The 25,277-nt window shown below is 42.9% G+C and overlaps 2 pseudogenes; one reads left to right on the plus strand and one right to left on the minus strand.

Moving 5' to 3' along the window:
- Positions 1–8,915: 8,915 nt before the first annotated feature.
- LOC139565888 (acyl-coenzyme A thioesterase 5-like) lies at positions 8,916–13,649 on the plus strand (annotated as a pseudogene).
- A 4,391-nt stretch (positions 13,650–18,040) lies between these two features.
- Positions 18,041–23,562, minus strand: LOC139565818 (peroxisomal succinyl-coenzyme A thioesterase-like; annotated as a pseudogene).
- Between the last annotated feature and the right edge of the window lie 1,715 nt (positions 23,563–25,277).

The raw sequence follows: 25,277 nt of genomic DNA on the forward strand, positions 1-25,277 counted from the left end.
GAGAACTGTAAATCAGTCAGCACCTGGCATTGCATTGATTAGGAATAAGATACGGCCAAAACAAATACCTTTATAAGAAACATAGCAAATCTACCATCACAAGGCCAATACTGCCGGTCGTTTTAGCTCGACTGGTGGCGTGGGGGAGGGTGGGGTGGGGGCACTTACTAACCCTGTTAATATCACAGTAGACTCCTATAATAACGGGAGAGACACACAGTGGTTCCGTTGCACAGATGTGCAAAACACACACACACACACGCGGCTTAGAGGCCTCTAGATGAGTAATGTTAGTGAGCTGTTATTACAGGGTTGTTCTTGTTATTCCAGGGCTATAGATTACATATCACTGTTATGGGTTTAAAGGTAGTCTTATGAAGGAAGATAACAGAAATTACTTCAATGTGACGTATTTAGTAAACTATTTTCTTCCTTATAAGATGGAGCTTTTGGCAGGAGAGCGCACAGTATAGCACAGTATTGGGTAAGAGTCTCACACATGGTAGACATATTGCAGTGTGTAATGGTGCATGTGGTGCGTGTGAGATGGAGGTTTTCATCTGTGCGTCTCTGGAAAAAGACTAGTACTTTAGGAGGAATGGCAAAGAAGAGGAGGGATAATCAGATCCAGTGCTGCCTTTGGCTGCCCAGTCCCACAGAAGCTCTTCATCCTCTCCTGAGAACAAACAGCACCTATCATATCACATATAGTACATCTGCTTATATAGAGTTGACATCAAACACATTCTCATCTTCAACAATAACTCAAGAAACCTATTCTGACAGATACCTCATAGAACAATGGGACTATAGAGTTGAGATCAAACACATCATCTTCAACAACAACCTATTCATCCTCTACCAAGGACATGCATATCATATCAGCTGCTAGAAAACATATTATCAACAACACCTGTACAACCTATTACAAGGGAGAGATGCCCACGTAATCTGATCAGACTAGTGAAGGGTCAGACTTCCTGTGTGGGTGTCAATCACCATCAGATGAGGCTGCCAATGAGGTTACCTGCCTCTCACCTGTTCACTCATGAACTTCAACTCAGAGGGTCCCGGAAGGATACAGGCCATCTCCAACCCATGTGCTAAGAATGAACTCAAGCAACCTGCCACCAACACCCCAAAGGGGTCACATAGGTATGAGTTGTGTCTCTGCAGACCGACCGGACCAAGGTCAGCTGCCGCTATGTAACATGTACTAACGGGGTACAGGATTCGATAGGATGAGCATAACAGAACATACTTAGTTAACAATGCAACATTTATAGAGTAAGAAGGGAACCTTTCACCATGGGAGAGACAGTTGTCATCTCCCAGGGCAGGTGGAGTCAGTGGGATAACTTTCAGTCAGATACTAGCATGCCTGCGTCTGCTCCATATACTGTGAGAACACCTACAGCAATGTTATTTACCAGCACATACTGTACTGCAGGGTCCCCCAACTGGTAGCCCTCAATGTAATTTATATTTAGATAATGATCCCTGCTGTACTGCATCCTTCAAGGACAAAAAGTTTAATGTTTCAACAGAAATATAACACTTCTCTGTATTTACGTAAGAGAAAAGAAAGTGTCTGTCACGCCCTGGCCTTAGTATTCTTTGTTTTCTTTATTATTTTAGTTAGGTCAGGGTGTGACATGGGGTATGTTTGTGTTTTTGTCTTGTCTTGGGTGGTTGTAGTGTCTAGGGGGATTTGTTAGTGTGTATGGGTTTGTGTTGAGTGAATGTTTCTAGGGAAGTCTATGGTTGAGTGAATGTGTCTAGGTATGTCTATGGTTGCCTGAGTGGTTCTCAATCAGAGACAGATGTTTTTCATTTGTCTCTGATTGGGAGCCATATTTAAGGCGGCCATAGGCATCATGTATTTGTGTGTAATTGTCTATGTCTAAACGTTAGTAGCTTGTGTGTGCACTTTCGTTTTGTAGCTTCACGGTTGTTTTGTTAGTTTGTAAAGTGTTTGGTTTCGTTTTTCCTTCTTAAAATAAAAAGAAGATGTCTTATTTTTCACATGCTGCGTTTTGGTCCTCTCTCTCTTATCAAGACGATCGTGACAGTGTCTGAACTGAAAACTATGAGGAGAGAGGAAGTTATAGTCCCGTGTGGCTCAGTTGGTAGAGCATGGCGCTTGCAACGCCAGGGTTGTGGGTTCATTCCCCACGGGGGGACCAGGATGAATATGTATGGACTTTCCAATTTGTAAGTCGCTCTGGATAAGAGCGTCTGCTAAATGACTTAAATGTAAATGTTATAGGAAGTGAATCCCAGTGTTGTCAGACTTCTGTGCAGGTGTAACAGATTAAATTTACGTCTGTCCCCTCGCCCCGACCCGGGTGCGAACCAGGGACCCTCTGCACACATCAACAACAGTCACCCACGAAGCATCGTTACCCATCGTTACCCATTACAAAAGCCGCGGCCCTTGCAGAGCAAGGGGAACCACTACTTCAAGGTCTCAAAGCGAGTGACGTAACCAATTGAAACGCTATTAGCGCGCACCACCGCTAACTAGCTAGCCATTTCACATCGGTTACATAACGTTATTGTGTATTCTACGTAATGACGCAGTTTTACGTTATCACGCAATCACATCACAACGCCATTTAGCAACTTTTAGCAACAAATCAACCTGCCTCTAGCAACTGACCCTGAAAATTCGTTGGCAACACTGATCGTACCTTCAGCTTCATACATCCGACTCGGAATGTTCCTGTGCCTGCCACACAATATTGACATGCAAAAAAAGTTATGTAATCAACGGCAAATGTTAACTTTTGTAATTTGGGTTATGACAGTCGATTACCAATCAGTTACAGCATTTTTTGACAGCATTTCATTCGGAAGACAGTATGGCTTGAAGTGACTGAAATGCAGCAGAAATGTATTGGGAAGTTCAGATGATCATCAGGCAATAATGTCCTATGGTCTTCTGAGTAGAAAATGTCTTCTCCAGTCTAATTTTGTGCCTGGTCTTGTCCGCTCGTTTCTAACGGCTTGTGTTTATAGTAGAGGGAAACAGTATGTACATAATATATGTGTTCCTGAGGGTCTTACATTTCAGTGATGGGGCATAGTATTTTGTAGGTTAAACTATTCAAAAGATGGAGCCACATGTTGCAGCCTGGTCTCATATACTAGATGTAACATAATTAAACGAAATCCGGGAGACTGAAATTAATATGTGTTACATTTGGTATGGTTACATAAGACAGATGGTTACTTGTCGGGGTGGATGGGTGGGCGTATAACACCAACTTCTAACAACCGATAAGTGAACGTCAAGCAACCGAAAAGGTTCGCAAATTCGAATCTCATCACAGAAAACTTTAGCATTTTACCTACTTAGCAACTTTTCCACTACTTACTACTTTTTTTAACTACTTAGCATGTTAGCTAACCCTAACCTTAACCCTTTTAGCTAATCCTTCCTCTAACCCAACTCCTAAACTTAACCCTAGCTAACGTTAGCCAGCTATTTAAAGTTAGCCATCTATCTACAATTTGTAACATATCATATGTCCTGCAAATTCGTAACATATTCTACATCTTTTGCAATTTGTGACATATAATACGAATTGTAATTCGTAATATATCGTAAGAAATGGGTGATGGACATCCACAAATGATAACATACTGTAATGAAACAGCAGGGAGCAGGTCTCGAACCCTCAACCTTCTAGCCCGAAGTTCTGAGAACTCAGCCATCCCAAGAAAGGAAACAGAAACCACTCTTTATTACAACAGCATCTAGTGGCTACCGGAGGTTACTGAAGTAACCCTGGTTTTATGACCCAAGCGTGAACTCTCTCGGACCCCATTTTCAAATCAGGCGACCCCACACGAGGTCACGACCATTAGTTTGGGAAATGCTTTAAACAGAACGGTAAGGGCACCAAACAAAGACCTGGGGACATGTTTTCCCACGCTGCACATCCGGATCCAGTGTCGATTAAATCAGTAGCCTGCTGACTCTTAACAAGCTAGGAGGTTGGTATATATACACTAGCACACACTTCTGCTACTTTAAATCATTTATTGATATAGCTAGCACTAAATCATTACGTTTTTCATTGCTGCCTTATCAGTTCATGACTTGGGCAGGAGCTCATCGGAGCCGAGTACCAGCACCTCAAATGTTCTAGGCCTACTGCAACTAAACATAAACAGTATCGGCACCCATAATGAGTACAATAACCCATTTCAGTCCTAGTCAAGCACTGTGCCTTATTTAACAATATCTTGCATATTCCATCTTGCACTACATGACCAAAAGTGTGTGGACACCTGCTCGTTGAACATATCGTTCTAAAAATACTCTGCATTAATATGGAGTTGGTCCCCCTTTTGCTGTTACAACAGACTCCACTCTTCTGGGAACATTGCTGAATGAACTTTCTTCATGCTGAAACAAGAAAGGGCCTTCCCCAAACTGTTGTCACAAAGTTGGAAGCATAGAATTGTCTAGAATGTCATTGTTCTACTGTAGCGTTAAGATTTCCTTTCACTGGAACTAAGGGGCCTAGCTCGCTCGAACCATGAAAAACAGCCCCAGACCATTATTCCTCCTCCACCAAACTTTACAGTTGGTACTAGAGGTCGACCGATTAATCGGAATGGCCGATTAATCGGGGCCGATTTCAAGTTTTCATAACAATCGGAATTCGGTATTTTTGGGCGCCGATTTAAAAAAAAAAAAATTATTACACCTTTATTTAATCTTTATTTAACTAGGCAAGTCAGTTAAGAACACATTCTTATTTTCAATGACGGCCTAAAGGGGCAGAACGACAGATTTTTAACCTTGTCAGCTCGGGGGATCCAATCTTGCAACCTTGCAGTTAACTAGTCCAATGCTCTAACACCTGATTACATTGCACTCCACGAGGAGCCTGCCTGTTACGCAAATGCAGTAAGCTAAGGTAAGTTGCTAGCTAGCATTAAACTTATCTTATAAAAAACAATCAATCAATGACTGTCATCGCTCCAATGTGTACTTAACCATAAACATCAATGCCTTTCTTAAAATCAATACACAAGTATTGTAACGGCTGTCTAATTCCTCCTCCTCGGATGAGGAGAAGGAGTAAGGGTCGGACCAAAACGCTGCGTTGTATGTAGACATAATGAATATTCATTAACGACAAGACGAACACGAAAAAACACTTGAGAAATACAAAACGACGTAGACAGACCTGAACTTGAGAACTACATACAACACGAAGAACGCACAAACAGGAACAGACTACATACACGAACGACAAACGAAACAGTCCCGTGTGGTGCGACATACACAGACACGGAAGACAATCACCCACAAACAAACAGTGAGAACAGCCTACCTTAATATGGTTCTCAATCAGAGGAAACGTCAAACACCTGCCTCTAATTGAGAACCATATCAGGCAACACATTTAACCCAACATAGAAACACATAACATATAGAATGCCCACCCCAACTCACGCCCTGACCAACTAAACACATACAAAAACAAGAGAAACCAGGTCAGGAACGTGACAAGTATATATTTTTAAACCTGCATATTTAGCTAAAGAAAATCCAGGTTAGCAGGCAATATTAACCAGGTGAAATTGTGTAATTTCTCTTGCGTTCATTGCACGCAGAGTCAGGGTATATGCAACAGTTTGAGCCGCCTGGCTCTTTGCGAACTAATTATGACATAACATTGAAGGTTGTGCAATGTAACAGGAATATTTAGACTCATGGATGCCACCCGTTAGATAAAATACGGAACAGAATAAACGTTTTGTTTTCGAGGTGATAGTTTCCGGATTAGCCAAAGGTATATGGTTTAGAGAGAAATAGTCGACGCGTTATAATTCCTGTAATAACTTGCGGCTGAACTTGAAAGGGGTTCCTTCGTTATTTTACCGTTCATGTCTTCCATAGAGAATGTCTTGATCTACTTCAAATAAGGTCTGTGTTTTGTGCAGGCTTAAACCGCCTCGGCGTTTTGATACCTGTGTAAATCTCACTAGGATAAGGTAACGTTTGTCAACATATTTTCATAAATCCACTCTACAATTTTTTTTATCTTCGCTTATATTTAGCCAATATTGATCAGAGTTACCTTGTCCTATGGATATCTACACAGTTATAAAATTGACGGTGTAAGCCTACACGAAACACAGACCTTATTTTAAGTGAATCTAAAAATGAATAAATAAATGAAGGAACCGCTTTTCAGATTTTGCTAGGTGTCATGGGAATTATGACTCGCACTTTGGTCGTCAATTCTTACCATGCCCATTATTAAAATAGGTTTTCCTGCATATAGAAATTACAGTTTTTGTTTTCAACATTCATCACAGGTAACTTAAACTCTATTTTTATTCAAACAGTTGAGAGTATTTGTCTCCTAAGCAGACTCTTCAGTATCATTGTCACTTCAGAGCTGTGTGTGTGTGTGTATTTCTGTATTATATTAAGTTAAAATAAAAGTGTTCATTGTTCATTCAGTATTGTTGTAATTGTCATTATTACAAAAGTGTGTGTGTGTATGATATATATACATGTATATACATGAATTAATCGGCCGATTAATTGGTATCGGCTTTTTTTGTCCTCCAATAATCGGTATCGGTATCGGCGTTGAAAAATCATAATCGGTCGACATCTAGTTGGTACTATGCATTGGGGCAGGTAGCGTCTTCCTGGAATCCGCCAAACCCCGATTTGTCCGTCGGACTGCCAGATGGTGAGGCGCGATTCATCACTCCAAGAGAACATGTTTCCACTGCTCCAGAGTCCAATGGTGGCGAGCTTTACACCACTCCAGCCGACACTTGGCATTACGCATGGTGATCTTAGGCTTGTGTGTGGCTGCTAGGACATGGAAACCCATTTCATGAAGCTCCTGACGAACAGTTCTTGTGCTGACGTTGCTTCCAGAGGCAGTTTGGAATTCGGTAGTGTATTGCAACCGAGGACAGGCGATTTTTACGTGCTTCTGCACTCGGCGGTCCTGTTCTGTGAGCTTGTGTGGCTTACCACTTCGCGGCTGAGCCGTTGTTGCTCCTCGATGTTTCCACTTCACAAAAACAGCACTTACAGTTGACCAGGGCAGCTCTATCAGGGCAGAAATTTGACGAACTGACTTGTTGGAAAGGTGGCATCCTATGACGGTGCCACGTTGAAAGTCACTAAGCTCTTCAGTAAGGCCCTTCTACTGACAATGTTTGTCTATAGAGATTGCATAGCTGTGTACTTGATTTTATACACCTGTCAGCAATGGGTGTGGCTGATATACCCCTTAAAATTAGTGAATTTGGCTGTCTCTGGAAGCAACGTCAGCACAAGAACTGTTCGTCGGGACCTTCATGAAATGGTTTCTATGGTCGAGCAGCAACACGCAAGCCTAAGATCACTATGCGCAATGACTGGAGTGGTGTAAAGAGTGGCGTAAAGCTCGCCACCATTTGACTCTGGAGCAGTGGAAACGCATTCTCTGGAGTGATGAATCATGCATGGTGGAGGAGGAATAATGGTCTGGGGCTGTTTCTGGTTCGGGCTAGACCCCTTAGTTCTAATGAAGGGAAATCTTAAAGCTACAGCATTCAATGACATTCTCTGGGACGTATCTTGACAAACTTAGATTAAAATAGTTGGTTAGGGTGCTCTTTCACACTGATTTTATGAGATCATCAGAAATCATGAACAACTCATGATCATGTAATAAACATGGGATTGGATGAGTGCTTTCCTTATCACCAGTCACTTTAAGAGCAGTTTTCCCCCAGTGCTGTGCATATAGCCTATATTGTATACCATGCGCGCCAGCGGTCGCCGCTGGTGATTTGCATAAAGTTGGGAAAAGTTTACATTTTTCACCGCCTCCCACCGTCCCCTGCCCTCTCTGCTTTCCTTCCATTGAAATTAATGGGATGCGAAAGCTTTTTCGAAATCGGACACTGTGGTTGGATTAACGAGAATTGTATCTTTAAAATGGTGTCTAATACTTGTATGTTTGAGAAAATTGAATTATGAGATTTCTGTTGATTGAATTTGGCGCCCTGCAATTTCATTGGCTGTTGGCGAGAGCTTCCGCTAGCGGGAACCCCAGTCCTAGACAGGTTAGAGCAGATTTTCCCCAGTGCTGTGCATAGCCTATATTGTATACCATGCGCGCCAGCGGTCGCCGCTGGTGATTTGCATAAAGTTGGGAAAAGTTTATATTTTTCACCGCCTCCCACCACCCAAAGGTCCCCTGCCCTCTCTGCTTTCCTTCCATCGAAATTAATGGTAAGCGGTGTTTCACCGCGCGGCCTCGTGTGCTAGTGTATCATGAGGGTAGACTTTTGAGGTTAATTATCATTTTATATTACTTGAGGCACTTTTATTTTGAAAATGTCCAAAATTCAGAGACCCGTGAGTACAGTTTTAGTGTTGCTGACTGACGCTGATTAAGCAGACCTTCTTACCAAACAGTGCATAAACCCCTTCATTGTGTGGATTTCATCAACGTAGTCTACGTTCTTATTAACCGGTGAAGTAAGTAACAGGTCTTTGAAAAAAATCTTGCCGCCTTTATGAAGGTGAATCATGCATAGGCATACAGTTCATCGCTATGGGTTTCTAGTTGCTGCAACTTTGTGAGCAGTGCCGCACAGACTTTCTACTTTCCTGCACGTGTAAATTTGTCTACTCTCACCAGAATTATGTAACTACACCGCGGTTTTCTATGTCAGCATGTCTCTGACTTGTCATTGTTGAATAACTCAGTTTAGGTAAATGTGGACTCGAAGTTTGAAGCGAATGTGACTCGTAGACAATTTTGTTCTGTCGTCAATCAGTTATCACAGGTTAAAGGCAGGACAAATGGGATGTCAATCCCAACATCTTTACCAATTTTCGGTTGTTTCTGTCTTCTCTTTTTCTACAGGTGTTTGTCCACAATGGTTGGGACTTTCCCGCTGCTGTCAGTGCAGCCAACGCGGGGGCTCGTGGATGAGAAGATCCAGGTAGTTGTGAGGAATTTACCTCCAGCGCTCTGTGACACTACATTCCCTTCATCGCTCTGAGGATAAGGACCTTTGGGAGGCGTTCGGCCATTACACCAGCGACCGCCAAGGCACGGTGACAGGTAGGTTTTTGACCGTAGACCGGGCTTACAGACCGTGTTCTTGGATGTAGCCTTGGCCTAACTTCTGTATGAAATCCCATCTTGTTTAACACGTTGTCCCGGTGGTCGCCAATAATATCAACACGTGCTGTCAATACACAGAAGTATATATATTTTTTTAAACATGCATATTTAGTTAAAAGAAATTCATGTTAGCAGGCAATATTAACTAGGGAAATTGTGTCACTTCTCTTGCGTTCAGTGCAAGCAGCGTCAGGGTATATGCAGCAGTTTGGGCTGCCTGGCTCGTTGCGAACTGTGTGAAGACCATTTCTTCCTAACAGACCGTAATTAATTTGCCAGAATTTTACACGTAAAAGCAATATTTAGATTTAGGGTTGCCACCCGTTTGATAAATTATGGAACGGTTCCATATTTCACTGAAATAATAAATGTTTTGTTTTCGAAATGATAGTTTCCGGATTTTACCTACTATAATGACCTAAGGTTTGTATTTCTGTGTTTCTTATTTTGTAATTAAGTCTATGATTTGATAGAGCAGTCTGACACAGCTCTGTTTGACTTCAAGCCTATCAACTCACGAGATTAGGCTGGCATACTGAAGTGTCTATAAGAACATCCAACAGGCAAAGGTATATGAAATACAAATTGTATAGAGAGAAATAGTCAATGTGTTATAATTCCTATAATAACTACAATCTAAAACTCCTTAACTGGGAATATTGAAGACTCATGTTAAAAGGAACCACCAGCTTTCATATGTTTTCATATTCTGAGTAAGAAAGTTAAAATAAGTGTTCATTCAGTATTGTTATAATTGTCATTATTACAAATACACTGCTCAAAAAATAAAGGGAACACTAAAATAACACATCCTAGATCTGAATGAATGAAATATTCTTATTAAATACTTTTTTCTTTACATAGTTGAATGTGCTGACAACAAAATCACACAAAAATTACCAATGGAAATCAAATTTATCAACCCATGGAGGTCTGGATTTGGAGTCACACTCAAAATTAAAGTGGAAAACCACACTACAGGCTGATCCAACTTTGATGTAATGTCCTTAAAACAAGTCAAAATGAGGCTCAGTAGTGTGTGTGGCCTCCACGTGCCTGTATGACCTCCCTACAACGCCTGGGCATGCTCCTGATGAGGTGGCGGATGGTCTCCTGAGGCATCTCCTCCCAGACCTGGACTAAAGCATCCGCCAACTCCTGGACAGTCTGTGGTGCAACGTGGCATTGGTGGATGGAGCGAGACATGATGTCCCAGATGTGCTCAATTGGATTCAGGTCTGGGGAACGGGTGGGCCAGTCCATAGCATCAATGCCTTCCTCTTGCAGGAACTGCTGACACACTCCAGCCACATGAGGTCTAGCATTGTCTTGCATTAGGAGGAACCCAGGGCCAACCGCACAAGCATATGGTCTCACAAGGGGTCTGAGGATCTCATCTCGGTACCTAATGGCAGTCAGGCTACCTCTGGCGAGCACATGGAGGGCTGTGCGGCCCCTCAAAGAAATGCCACCCCACACCATGACTGACCCACCACCAAACCGGTCATGCTGGAGGATGTTGCAGGCAGCAGAACGTTCTCCACGGCGTCTCCAGACTCTGTCACGTCTGTCACGTGCTCAGTGTGAACCTGCTTTCATCTGTGAAGAGCACAGGGCGCCAGTGGCGAATTTGCCAATCTTGGTGTTCTCTGGCAAATGCCAAACGTCCTGCACGGTGTTGGGCTGTAAGCACAACCCCCACCTGTGGACGTCGGGCCCTCATACCACCCTCATGGAGTCTGTTTCTGACCGTTTGAGCAGACATGCACATTTGTGGCCTGCTGGAGGTCATTTTGCAGGGCTCTGGCAGTGCTCCTCCTGCTCAAAGGTGGAGGTAGCGGTCCTGCTGCTGGGTTGTTGCCCTCCTACGGCCTCCTCCACGTCTCCTGATGTACTGGCCTGTCTCCTGGTAGCGCCTCCATGCTCTGGACACTACGCTGACAGACACAGCAAACCTTCTTGCCACAGCTCGCATTGATGTGGCATCCTGGATGAGCTGCACTAACTGAGCCACTTGTGTGGGTTGTAGACTCCGTCTCATGCTACCACTAGAGTGAAAGCACCGCCAGCATTCAAAAGTGACCAAAACATCAGCCAGGAAAAATTAAAAATTTATTGTCAATCAGAAATGTATTGTCAATCAGTGTTGCTTCCTAAGTGGACAGTTTGATTTCACAGAAGTGTGATTGACTTGGAGTTACATTGTGTTGTTTAAGTGTTCCCTTTATTTTTTTGAGCAGTGTATATAAAATCGGAAGATTAATCAGTATCAGCCTTTTTTGGTCCTCCAATAATCGGTATCGGCGCTAAAAAATCATAATCAGTCAACCTCTACAACTGACTTCTCTGAAAAAATTAGCTCCGAGTAGATAATTTTTTTTTTGAATGGTCATCCATCTCTGAAGTCCAAGTCAGGAACTTGAGCCTCTCTTTTTTTTATTTTTTTTAATGTAGTTGCTAAGGATGCCAGTCTTGGAGGAACATATGAAGGAGCAGAGCCCATGGGTCTACTGTGGAGCATGCAGCCTGTTCCAGGTAGTCGGACAGGCCTCAGGTAACACACCAATGCGTCTCAATATTTGGGGTCAATTTTACATAGGAAAAACACAATTTAGGGTGACCAGGCCCGGCTGGATTAGTCAAATAAACTCTCTCTGTCTCTCAGGTTGAGAAAGATGGATGTCCTCACTCCTAGGGTGGTACACATCTCTGTGTACAGTGGGCACATGACTGAGGGCTTCAGCAAGCAGTCTCCCCTAGCGACCGTTGTCACAGAACGATGGTACACAGCACCGGGTGTGTGCAGAATTGACATCAGGGAACATGGAGTCCGAGGGACCCTCTTTTTACCCCCAGGTCCCGGACCCTTCCCTGGGGTGTTGGATATGTGGGGAGGGGGTGGGGGGCTGGTGGAGTACCGCTCCGGCCTCCTGGCGTCATACGGTTTTGTTTCCATGGCGCTAGAGTACCTTTCCCATGACAAGAACAGAACCTCAGACATCGAATCAAAAACCTACTTTGAGGTGAATATCATACTGTGTGTGTGCCTACAAGCTGTGCATGTCTTAATGTTCAGAAATGGCCCTGAGAGGGCATTGTCCTCCTGTGACCATTTACCCAGACTGTTATATCACATCATATTGCATCCTTATCACTTGAACTCTATCTCTCTGTTATGTAGAAAGCATTCAGGATTGTGCAGGAGCACCCTCTGGTGATGGACAGAGTTGCTCTGTTTGGTCTCTCCTTAGGCACGTCAGTTGCCCTCAACTTGGCAGCCTACTCCAAAGACATCAGCGTGAGCCTCTCCCTCCCATTCTCATCTTTTTCCTCCAGATTGGGGCTTTGTATTTATAGAGTGAATTCAGATTCAGTAATCTTTATTGTCCCAACACTGACCATGTGTATATGCTTATGAGTCTCTTTAGTGTGTAAACAATAAATACTGTGTGTATTCCAGCCCAGATGCTGTGTGTGTATCAGTGGGAGTCACGTCAACCCGGTTAACAAGGCTATCGGCAAAGTGTTTAGAAAGATGAACGAGTGAGTGGTGTGTGTATGAAAAATAAACCCAAATCTGTTCAAAGTGAAGGTGTAAAGTACCGTGATTATGATCTTGTGACATACAGCCCAAATGAAGAAAGAGACTAAAAACATAATTATTTATTGCCAGAGATGGGTATAAGACCCGATTTGATGAAGAGGGCCATGTGGTCTGGAGAGACATCATTCTGCCTATCCCAACCGACCTTGGAGAGAAAGTGGATGTAAGTCAACACAAAAAAACACACACAAAGTGGGTTTGTTTACTCATTGTCGTGTCTTCTGACAGATGGGGAGGATAAAGTGTCCATTGATGTTGGTCGTCGGGGAGGATGATCAGAACTGGGCCACAGTGGAGTCTGCCAAGGACGTGAGTACACACACAAACATGATTACAAGCTTCCTATGAAATCAATAATTGTGATTGATGCTTAATGTGACCTCTGACCTGCAGATGACCCAGATGATGTGTGCAGCGGGTAACAAGCACCTACTGACCATTCTACAATACCCTGATGCTGGACACCTCATTGAGCCGCCCTACACACCCCACTTCAGAGCCAGCAACTTCATAGTGCAGCAAACACGACAGAAAGGTACTGTACACACAACTCACACCTATAGTATACACACCTGAACTAAGATATTATTTATATATATATAAAACCAATTCTTTACTCCCAATGTAACTAATGATTGTGTGTGTGTTGCAGTGATCATGTTGTGGGGAGGGTACACCAAGCCGCATGCCGTTGCTCAGGAAGACTGTTGGGAAAAGAGCCTTATCTTCTTACGGCAACACCTCTACCCCAGCCCTGACTCTGTCCCTAAGGCCAAACTGTGATGTCACACCCAAAGAGCATCAAGGACCTAGTATGATTGACTAAGCTATAACTTAAAAAAATAAAAATACATTAACACTTAAAATATAAAGTCTAAGCCTTTTGGGGGGTGGGAGGGTTCTTCGAGGCTAACATGGAATTGTTTTGGTCATACCATAGATCATGTAGCCATTTGAATTTTAGGACTCCTTTAAGCCGGGTGTTACACTATACTATTTTGGCCCCGATTTAGCTGTCCCAGACAAGCTTTTGAAATTGAAGACCAAATCCCCATGTCGTTGACTACTCGAGGCGTTTGGCCGTCACGACACTCGTTTGATGTGAGCGGGTCAGATACAATATCTGAGGGCTACTGATCTCATCTTTGACCAGTCCTAGACGCCCCGATATTTTCAAACATGTTTGATAATGCCCCAAAGGGGTTTCAAACTCACAGCTGTCATACTGTGCAGTCTTTGGGTTTACCGCCTTAGTGATAGCAGTAAGGGTAAAGACAGCTTTTTGACAAGACCACGAGTGTCTTGACTTATTTTGTGCACGTTGTGGTGGGATTTTTGGCCTTCCAAAAATTAGTAAATTAGTTAGAGCTAATACTCCAAAAACAAGAAGCTCCAAACCTCTGTCAATAACAGCTAATTTTCAGTGTTCCCCTCCCCACTCAGACCACTCCCAGACAGTCCTAGCAATCCCAGACAGTCCTAGAAATTGTAATTTGCAAAGAAGCAATTTTATCCAATTGGTAGTTAGTCTAATCCCATCGCTGCAACTCCCCTATGGACTCTGGAGGCGACGGTCGAGAGCCATGCGTCCTCTGAAACACAACCCTGCCAAGCCACACTGCTTCTTGACACACTGATCACTTACAAGGAAATCCCGGTCGGTCAAACCCTCCCCTAACCCGGACCAATTGTGCACCACCTCGTGGGTCATGGCCGGCTGTGACACAGCCCGGGATCTGTGGCGGCTGAATCAGAATTAGTTGGGTAACATAGATAATATGCTTATGTGAGATACTTGTCATTAGAATGTCTAATTTTAGACTATACTGTTGGCAGTTGCACTTTTCCCTTCTCAGCTACTACTGTCATACAGTAGTACGCTTAGTTTTTGTTGTCATAGGCTACCTAGCAAAAATGCTTGCTAGCCTAACTTCCTCACCTGGACAACAATGAACCAGCGAAGTTAGCGTGAGCCTACATATTGAACTTCAATCATTTCAGGCCAGTGGCACAACATTAATTTATGGTTAGATCAGATTCGCCATCATAATCATTGGCCTGTACAAAGAATTAGGCCAAATCCCCATCTCCATCCATGGCTTAGGAAAGGGCTAATTTAGCAAGCTAGCTACTGCAGGACAACACCACAAGCACACCAGAAACAGACAGTTTTCTGAAAATTACATTTAGCTTAGAAATTAATTTGATTAGTGTGACAAATCCAAACTGGCCTCCCATGAGGGTGTTTTGCTGCACCAGGACAACCCATAGTTGAGCTCAGCTCAACACTGATTGGCTAATTACTTTATCAAGGGAGGCCAAATGCTTGCTGGCACCAATCAATCAATCAATCAAATGCTCAGGCTCCCGAGTGGCTCAGCGGTGTAAGGCAATGCAGCTCAGTGCTAGAGGCATCACTACAAACCCTGGTTTAATTCCAGGCTGTATCACAACCGGCCATGATTGGGAGTCCCATAGGGCAGTGCACAATTGTCCCAGCGTCGTCCGAATTAGTGTTTGGCCGTCATTTGGCCAGGGTAGGCCGTGTAAATAAGAATTTGTTGTTAACTGGACTTACCTAGTTAAATAAAGGTCCCCCCCCCCAAAAAAATAAGTATACTCTTTTGGTCCAGATAGTATGTGTAGCCCATGTATCTTCTGCTAAGACAGAGGGGCGCGGTTTCCCTCGCTCTGATGATTTCTCCGGTGAGATTCAGCCACTTGTGAATTGAGGAAAAACTATGAAAATACAGAGACGAAAGGTCATTTTAAAAAGTATTAATCAAATATTTGGGGAAGACTAGCTTCCCTTGACGTCCATAAATCCACACCACTGATTTTAATTGAAAACAAACACAGTAAGGCACTAAATTATTCAGCAGACATTTTTTGACAGAGATATAAACAGCTGCATTGGACCTTTTAAAATATCCCACTAGTGACCATGGTTGACTTAACTTCTTATGGCTGCGGGGCAGTATTGAGTAGCTTGGATGAAAAGGTGCCCAGAGTAAATTGCCTGCTCCTCAGTCCCAGTTGCTAATATATGCATATTATTTGGAAAGTTAACACACTGAAGTCTCAAACTGTTTGAATGATGGCTGAGTATAATAGAACTCATATGGCAGGCAAAAACCTGAGAAAAAATCCAGCCAGGAAGTGGGACATCTGAGGTTGGTCGATTTAACGCAGCCCTTATCGAATACACAGTGGGATATGGGTCATTTTGCACTTCCTAAGGCTTCCACTAGATGTCGCATTTCTGAAGACAGGAATTCTCCGGTTGGAACATTAATGTTAAAAACATCCTAGATTGATTCAATACATCGTTTGACATGTTTCTACTGACTGTAACGGAACTTTTTGACATTTCGTTTGCTTTTAGTGAACGTGCTCCGTAACTTTGGATTTGTTTACCAAACGCGCTAAACAAAAGTAGCTATTTGGACATAAATTATGGACATTACCGAACAAATCAAATATTTGTGGAACTGGGATTCCTGGGAGCGCATTCTGATGAAGATCAGAGGTAAGTGAATATTTATAATGTTATTTCGGACTTCTGTTGACTGCACAATATGGCGGATATATTTTTGTCTTGATTGGGCTCTGAGCGCCGACCTCAGATTATTGCATGGTTTGCTTTTTCCGTAAAGCTTTTTAAAAATCTGACACTGCGGTTGCATTAAGGAGAAGTGGTTTTAAAATTCCATGTATAACACTAGATCTTTGATCAATGTTTATTGTGAGTATTTCTGTAAATTGATGTGGCTCTCTGCAAAATCACCGGATGTTTTTGGAACTACTGAACATAACGCGTCAATATATACTGAGATTTTTTTATATAAATATGAACTTTATCGAACAAAACATACATGTATTGTGTAACATGAAGTCCTATGAGTGTCATCTGATGAAGATCATCAAAGGTTAGTGATTAATTTTCTCTATTTCTGCTTTTTGTGACCCCTGTCTTTGGCTGGGAAAATGGCTGTGTTTTTCTGTGATTTGGCGGTGACCTAACAATCGTTTGTGGTGCTTTCGCTGTAAAGGCTTTTTGAAATTGGACACTGGCGGGATTAACAACATGATTACCTTTAAAATGGTATACGATACTTGTATGTTGTATGTTTGAGGAATTTTAATTATTAGATCTGTTTGAATTTGGCGCCCTGCACTGTCACTGGCTGTTGTCATATCGATCCCGTTAACGGGATTGCAGCCATAAGTTAAGAAATGCCATTGGTCGGTGGATAAGTCTAAGATCTTTGACAGCCTGATGGGAACATTGTTACAGGAAATAATCACTCATCTGGTGGAAGTTAGCATAGGGCTAACGTGTGCCAGGTTATCTGATGGGACCAGCTACAATGTAGCGTTCTATCACGTGCAAGTAAATCAAATAGGCTAATGTGCATTTTGAGATGGATAAACTTTCAATTTGAACTGTTTCTAATGTTCGCAAGTATGGCCCCAATTAAGTTTATCATCACTCTGGAACAATGTTTGTGTGTGCACCCGCACTCGTGTTTTATTGCATGGCTTTTCAGTGACTATTGAATTTAGAGCGAGAGTGCATTAGCTCACGGAGAAGCTGGTAGCTGTTAGTCAGGTGAGCTGTTAATAAGCACCAAATCTGTGCAAACAGATCAGCCCTGCTCTGTCAAAGCCAAATCCTCTTCATTGCCTGGCCTTCGGCCTACACACATACACACTATAGTAACCCTCTACCACAATCGGTCAAATTACAATTTTCAATTGATGTACAGTGAAGGGAATATAGGCAATCCTCTGGTCTGAGGTCAGCATTAAACGTCCTTATTTCCTATTCCCCCTTCGACCCTGAATCAGAGGTAGAAATGGAAGGGTCAAAGGGTTGATCGGTAAAGAGCAAAACACTCCAGATGATACAGACCATCCACACTCTCTCTCCTTCCATCCCTCCTTCTCACTCCACACTCTCTCTCCCTCCATCCCTCCTTCTCCCTCCACACACTCTCCCTCCCTCCATCCCTCCTTCTCCCTCCACACTATCCCTCCATATTGTGAAAATGAATCAGTTCTGTCTCTCTGATCATAATGAATAAGATTACATGGGCAGGGAAGTCCTTGTCCAAGATCAACAGTCCTACTCAGATGTTGGAATACAAGCCCAGGACTCATCCATTGCCCACCACTACACATGTGCATTCATCATCATCGTGTGATATATTGAAGAACTGCAAAAGAATGACCAAATAGCGCTCAATAACAGATATAGTTAATATTCTTCCTCTGATTTATTATGAACATCATATACAACACATTTCCTCATGAATCAATCATCTGTGTACTATGGCAGTTAGGTTTCAGGCGCAGGTGTTACCACTATTGGCAGGTTGAAACTCATGCAGTTCAGTGAATGAGAGACTCTGATCCACGACTGTGGACACTCCTCATCAGCCCTCAATTTATATTGTACAGCTGTGTCCACTGGTCTGATGACTCTGTCATTTCATACATATTGATGCACCCGTCAATCTAAGTAACATAATAATAATCCCCATAAATCCTGTCAGTTTGAGATATGTTTTTTTTTCTTGGGCTGTGTCTCAAGCCACCGCATCCGCCTACGTCGACATTCCACATCTGAGGTGGAAGGTGACTGAGCTACAGTGGTGTTTGTCAGACCGAGACATCTCAAAAATTGGTCTTCTCACAAACATCTTATTCCTTATGATACATTTTTGGACAGTCATTTTTGCCATTTATGAATGTGTTATATTCAATGCGTTTCTATGGGCTATAGTAGTAAAGACCAAATTCAATATTTTAAGTAATAAAAAAAGAATACCTAAAAGCCACAACTTTCCAAATCCTAACATCGCTGAGCCTCTCACATTAAACGACCGTCTTTCCTGACGTTTTTTTGTCTTGACAACGTAGTGGTGAGCTCACTAAACGACATGGCAAGACAGGGGTCACACACTAAGATTCTTCACTTGGTCATTAGGATTCTCGATACCGCGCTCTCGCGAAAATAATTATGTGATTAGATTGTTATCATAGCTACGAGCGGTGGCTCAAAGCAGCCTCAAAACGTTTTCAGTCAGACATTCACACTTGCCATACTGACTTGAAATATCTAGCAAACATTTTGAATGAAAGAACATTGCTTGTGAACTTCAAAGCTGCAATGATTTGACACTTTGGTTAAAGGCAAGTAAAAACGCATACTAGTAGTAGTAGCTCACATTCTGGGTGATGAGAAATATCATCTCACTGGCTTCTTCTCTGGCGAGCTCTCATTGGCTATTGCTGATCACACGTTCTCAAAACTTGTCGTTGCACATCTCGCACTGAAGATTGTGCCGATAAAATCAAACATGTTTGAAAATATCGGGGCGTCTGGGACTGGTCAAAGATGAGATCAGTAGCCCTCAGATTGCGTATCTGACCCGCTCATATCAAACGAGTGTCGTGACGGCCAAACGCCTCGAGTAGTCAACGACATGGGGATTTGGTCTTCAATTTCAGAAACGTGTCTGGGACAGCTAAATCGGGGCCAAAATAGTATAGTGTAACACCCGGATTAAAGGAGTCCTAAAATTCAAATGGCTAAATGATCTATGGTATGACCAAAACAATTCCATGTTAGCTTAGAAGAACCCTCCCACCCCCCAAAAGGCTTAGACTTAAAATATAAAGTGTTAATGTTTTTATTTTTTTATTTTATTTTTTTAAGTTATAGCTTAGTCAATCATACTAAGTCCTTGATGCTCTTTGGGTGTGACATCACAGCTTGGCCTTAGGGTTGGGGTAGAGTCAGGGCTGGGGTAGAGGTATTGCCGTAGGAAGCTAAGGATCTTTTCCCAACAGTCTTCCTGAGCATCGGCATGCGGCTTGGTGTACCCTCCCCACAACATGATCACTGCAACACACAAAGTTAATTTGTGAGTAAAGAATTTGTTATACAGTTCAGGTGTGTATACTATAGGTGTGAGCTTTGTGTAAGGTACCTTTCTCTTGTGTTTCCTGCACTATGAAGTTGCTGGCTCTGAAGTGGGGTGTGTAGGGCGGCTCAATGAGGTGTCCAGCATCAGGGTATTGTAGAATGGTCAGTAGGTGCTCGTTACCCGCTGCACGCATCATCTGGGTCATCTGCAGGTCAGAGGTCACATTCAGCATCAATCACAATTATTGATTTCATAGGAAGCTTGTAATCATGTTTGTGTGTACTCACGTCCTTGGCAGACTCCACTGTGGCCCAGTTCTGATCATCCTCCCCGACGACCAACATCAATGGACACTTTATCCTCCCCATCTGTCAGAAGACACGGCAATGAGTAAACAAACCCACTTTGTGTTTGTGTGTGTTGACTTACATCCACTTTCTCTCCAAGGTCGGTTGGGATGGGCAGAAATGTCTCTCCAGACCACACGGCCCTCTTCATCAAATCGGGTCTTTTTCCCATCCCTGGCAATAAATAATTATGTTTTAGTCTCTTTCTTCATTTGGGCTGTATGTCACAAGCTTCATAATCACAGTACCTTACACCTTCACTTTGAACAGATTTAGGTTTATTTTTCGTACACACCACTCACTTGTTCATGTTTCTAAACACTTTGCCGATAGCCTTGTTGACCAGGTTGACGTGACTCCCACTGATACACACAGTATTTGTTTACACACTAAATAAACTCATAAGCATATACACATGGTCAGTGTTGGGACAATAAAGATTTCTGAATTTGAATTCACTCTATAAATACAAAGCTCCAATCTTGAGGAAAAAGAGGAGAGTGGGAGGGAGACTCACGCTGATGTCTTTGGAGTAGGCTGCCAAGTTGAGGGTGACTGACGTGCCTAAGGAGAGACCAAACAGAGCAACTCTGTCCTTCATCACCAGAGGGTGATCTTGCACAATCCTGAACGCTTTCTACATAACAGAGAGATAAAGCTCAAGCTCAAGTAATACGAATACAATGTAGGATCCAATGTAGCAGATGCAATGTGAGGTAATATAACAGTGGGTCTGGATAATGAGTCACAGGAGGACTCTGCCCTCTTAGGGCCATTTCTGAACATTAAGACATGCACAAGCTTGTAGGCACACACACAGTATGAGAATCACCTCAAAGTAGGGTTTTGATTCAATGTCTGAGGTTCTGTCCTTGTCATGGGAAAGGTACTCTAGCGCCATGGAAACAAAACCGTATGACGCCAGGAGGCCGGAGCGGTACTCCACCAGCCCCCCACCCCCTCCCCACATATCCAACACCCCAGGGAAGGGTCCGGGACCTGGGGGTAAAAAGAGAGTCCCTCAGACTCCATGTTCCCTGATGTCAATTCTGCACACACCCGGTGCCATGTACCATCGTTCTGTGACAACGGTCGCTAGGGGAGACTGCTTGCTGAAGCCCTCAGTCATGTGCCCACTGTACACAGAGATGTGTACCACCATAGGAGTGAGGACATCCACCTTTCTCAACCTGAGAGACAGAGAAAGTTTATTTGACTTGTCCAGACGGGCCTGGTCACCCTAAATTATGTGTTTTTCCTATGTAAAATTGACCCAAAATATTGAGACGCATTGGTGTGTTACCTGAGGCCTGTCCGACTACCTGGAACAGGCTGCATGCTCCACAGTAGACCCATGGGCTCTGCTCCTTCATATGTTCCTCCAAGACTGGCATCCTTAGCAACTACATAAACAAAAACAAAAAAAGAGAGGCTCAAGTTCCTGACTTGGACTTCAGAGATGGATGACCATTCAAAACTATTTTTTTTCTACTCTGAGCTAATTTTTTTCAGAGAAGTCAGTTGTAGAGGTTGACTGATTATGATTTTTTAGCGCCGATACCGATTATTGGAGGACCAAAAAAAGCTGATACTGATTAATCTTCCGATTTTATATATTTGTAATAATGACAATACTGAATGAACACTTATTTTAACTTAATATAATACATAAATAAATCAATTTAGTCTCAAATAAATAATGAAACATGTTCAATATGGTTTAAATAATGCAAAAACAGTGTTGGAGAAGTAAAAGTGCTATGTGCCATGTAAAAAAGCTAACGTTTAAGTTTCTTGCTCAGAACATGAGAACATATGAAAGCTGGTGGTTCCTTTTAACATGAGTCTTCAATATTCCCAGTTAAAACGTTTTAGATTGTAGTTATTATAGGAATTATAACACATTGACTATTTCTCTCTATACAATTTGTATTTCATATACCTTTGCCTATTGGATGTTCTTATTGGCACTTCAGTATGCCAGCCTAATCTCGGGGGTTGATAGGCTTGAAGTCAAACAGAGCTGTGCTTCAAGTGTTGCTAAGAGCTGCTGGGAAACGCAGTAAAGTGCTGTTTGAATGATTGTTAACCACCGCTCAGTCAGACTGCTCTATCAAATCATAGACTTAATTACAATATAAGAAACACACAGAAATACAAACCTTAGGTCATTATAATAGGTAAAATCCGGAAACTATCATTTTGAAAACAAAACATTTATTCTTTCAGTGAAATACGGAACCGTTCCATAATTTATCAAACGGGTGGCAACCCTAAATCTAAATATTGCTGTTACGTGTAAAATTCTGGCAAATGAATTACGGTCTGTTAGGAAGAAACGTTCTTCACACAGTTCACAACGAGCCAGGCAGCCCAAACTGCTGCATATACCCTGACGCTGCTTGCACTGAACGCAAGAGAAGTGACACAATTTCCCTAGTTAATATTACCTGCTAACATGAATTTCTTTTAACCAAATATGCCTGTTAAAAAATATATATACTTCTGTGTATTGATTTTCAGCGCATGCTGATCTTATTTGCGACCACCGGGACAAGTGTAATTGAATTAAACAAGAGTATATATGGAATTTCATACAGAAGTTAGGCCAAAGCTACATCCAAGAACACTCTTGAAGAATATACTCTTGTTTCCATATATACTCTTGTAAGCCCGGTCTACGGTCAAAAACCTACCTGTCACCGTGCCTTGGCCGTCGCTGGTGTAATGGCCGAACGCCTCCCAAAGGTCCTTATCCTCAGAGCGATGAAGGGAATGTAGTGTCACTGAGAGCGCTGAAGGTAAATTCCTCACAACTATCTGGATGTTCTCATCCACGAGCCCCCGCGTTGGCTGCACTGACAGCAGCGGGAAAGTCCCAACCATGGTGGACGAACACCTGTAGAAAAGACAAGACAGAAACAACCGAACATTGGTAAAGATGGTGGGATTGACATCCCATTTGTCCTGCCTTTAACCTGTGAAAACTGATTGACGACAGAACAAAATTGGCTACGAGTCACATTCGCTTCAAACTTCGAGTCCACATTTACCTACACTATTCAACAATGACAAGTCAGAGACATGCTGACATAGAAAACCGCTCTGTGTAGTTACATCTGGTGCGAGTAGACAAGTTTACACATGCAGGAAAGTAGAAAGTCCGTGCGGCACTGCTCATAAAGTTACAGCAACTAGAAATCCATAGCGATGAACTGTAGGCGTATGCATGATTCACCTTCATAAAGGCGGCAAGATTTTATCAAAGGACTGTTACTTACTTCACCGGTTAATAACAACGTAGGCTACGTTGATGAAATCCTCACAATGAAAGAGTTTACGCATTGTTTGGTAAGAGAGTCTGCTTAATCAGCGTCAGTCAGCAACACTAAAACGGTACTTCCGGGTCTCTGAAATTCGGACATTTTCAAAATAAAAATCCCTCACGTAACATAAAAGTATAATTAACCTCAAAAGTCTACCCTCATGATACACCATCACACGAGGCCGCGCGGTGAAACACCGCTTCCCATTAATTTCAATGGAAGGAAAGCAGAGAGGGTGGGAGGCGGTGAAAAATTTTAACTTTCCCCAACTTTATGCAAATCACCAGCTTCGACCGCTAGCGCGCATGGTATACAATATAGGCTATGCACAGCACTGGGGGAAAACTGCTCTTAAAGTGACTGGTGATAAGGAAAGCACTCATCCAATTCCATGTTTATTACATATACTGAATGATCATGAGTTGTTCCTGATTGCTGTTGATCTCATAAAATCAGTGTGAAAGAGCACCCTAACCAACTATTTTAATCTAAGTTTGTCAAGATGCGTCCCAGAGAATGTCATTGAATGCTGTAGCTTTAAGATTTCCCTTCACTAGAACTAAGGGGCCTAGCCCGAACCAGAAACAGCCCCAGACCATTATTCCTCCTCCACCATGCATGATTCATCACTCCAGAGAATGCGTTTCCACTGTTCCAGAGTTCAATGGAGTTCAAGCTTTACGCCACTCTTTACACCACTCCAGCCATTGTGCATGGTGATCTTAGGCTTGTGTGTGGCTGCTCGGCCATAGAAACCATTTCATGAAGCTCCCGACGAACAGTTCTTGTGCTGACGTTGCTTCCAGAGACAGCCAAATTCACAAATTTGAAGTGGTATTTCAGCCACACCCGTTGCTGACAGGTGTATACAATCAAGCACACAGCTATGCAATCTCTGTAGACAAACATTGGCAGTAGAATGGCCTTACTGAAGAGCGTAGTGACTTTCAACGTGGCACTGTCATAGGATGCCACCTTTTCAACAAGTAAGTTTGTCAGATGTCTGCCCTGATAGAGCTGCCCTGGTCAACTGTAAGTGCTGTTATTGTGAAGTGGAAACATCTAGGAGCAACAACGGCTCAGCCACAAAGTGGTAAGCCACACAAGCTCACAGAACAGGACCGCCGAGTGCAGAAGCACGTAAAAATCGTCTGTCCTCGGTTGCAATACACACTACCGAATTTCAAACTGCCTTTGGAAGCAACGTCAGCACAAGAACTGTTCGCCAGGAGCGTCATGAAATGGGTTTCCATGTCCTAGCAGCCACACACAGCCTAAGATCACCATGCGTAATGCCAAGTGTCGGCTGGAGTGGTGTAAAGCTCGCCACCATTGGACTCTGGAGCAGTGGAAACATGTTCTCTTGGAGTGATGAATCCCGCCTCACCATCTGGCAGTCCGACGGACAAACCGGGGTTTGGTGGATGCCAGGAGAACGCTACCTGCCCCAATGCATAGTACCAACTGTAAAGTTTGGTGGAGGAGAAATAATAGTCTGGGGCAATTTTTCATGGTTTGAGCTAGGCCCCTTAGTTCCAGTGAAAGGAAATCTTAACGCTACAGCATACAATGACATTCTAGACGAATCTGTGCTTCCAACTTTGTGACAACAGTTTGGGGAAGGCCCTTTCTTGTTTCAGCATGAAGCAAGTTCATTCAGCAATGTTCCAACATCTAGTAGAAAGCCTTCCCAGAAGAGTAGAGTCTGTTATAACAGCAAAAGGGGGACCAACTCCATATTAATGCAGAGTATTTTTAGAACGATATGTTCAACGAGCAGGTGTCCACACACTTTTGGTCATGTAGTGTAAGTTGGAATATGCAAGATATTGTTAAATAAGGCACCGTGCTTGACTAGGACTGAAATGGGTTCTTGTACTCATTAT

The sequence above is a fragment of the Salvelinus alpinus genome, chromosome 37 (genome assembly GCF_045679555.1).
Source record: "Salvelinus alpinus chromosome 37, SLU_Salpinus.1, whole genome shotgun sequence".
Taxonomy (NCBI): Eukaryota; Metazoa; Chordata; class Actinopteri; order Salmoniformes; family Salmonidae; genus Salvelinus; species Salvelinus alpinus.